Source organism: Eleutherodactylus coqui, unplaced genomic scaffold (genome assembly GCF_035609145.1).
Source record: "Eleutherodactylus coqui strain aEleCoq1 unplaced genomic scaffold, aEleCoq1.hap1 HAP1_SCAFFOLD_42, whole genome shotgun sequence".
NCBI lineage: Eukaryota > Metazoa > Chordata > Amphibia > Anura > Eleutherodactylidae > Eleutherodactylus > Eleutherodactylus coqui.
The window spans coordinates 560,700-561,245 of NW_027101829.1; positions in this window are offsets into that span (position 1 = coordinate 560,700).

Below are 546 nucleotides of genomic sequence, written 5' to 3' on the forward strand. Positions count from 1 at the left end.
TTTTCAAACACGGTCTACACCTCTCAGGTGCCGAGTTACAGGACGGTGAAAACAGTGAGTTTGTGTTAGACGCGAATCGTGCTCTGATTCATGCTCTAGGCTGGGAGCTCAAGCTTATTGCTTTTTCAAACACGGTCTACACCTCTCAGGTGCCGAGTTACAGGACGGTGAAAACAGTGAGTTTGTGTTAGACGCGAATCGTGCTCTGATTCACGCTCTAGGCTGGAAGCGCAAGCGTAATGCTTTTTCAAACACGGTCTACACCTCTTAGGTGCCGAGTTACAGGACGGTGAAAACAATGAGTTTGTGTTAGACGCGAATCGTGCTCTGATTCACGCTCTAGGCTGGGAGCTCAAGCTTATTGCTTTTTCAAACACGGTCTACACCTCTCAGGTGCCGAGTTACAGGACGGTGAAAACAGTGAGTTTGTGTTAGACGTGAATCGTGCTCTGATTCATGCTTTAACCTTATTGCTTTTTCAAACACGGTCTACACCTCTCAGGTGCCGAGTTACAGGACGGTGAAAACAGTGAGTTTGTGTTAGAC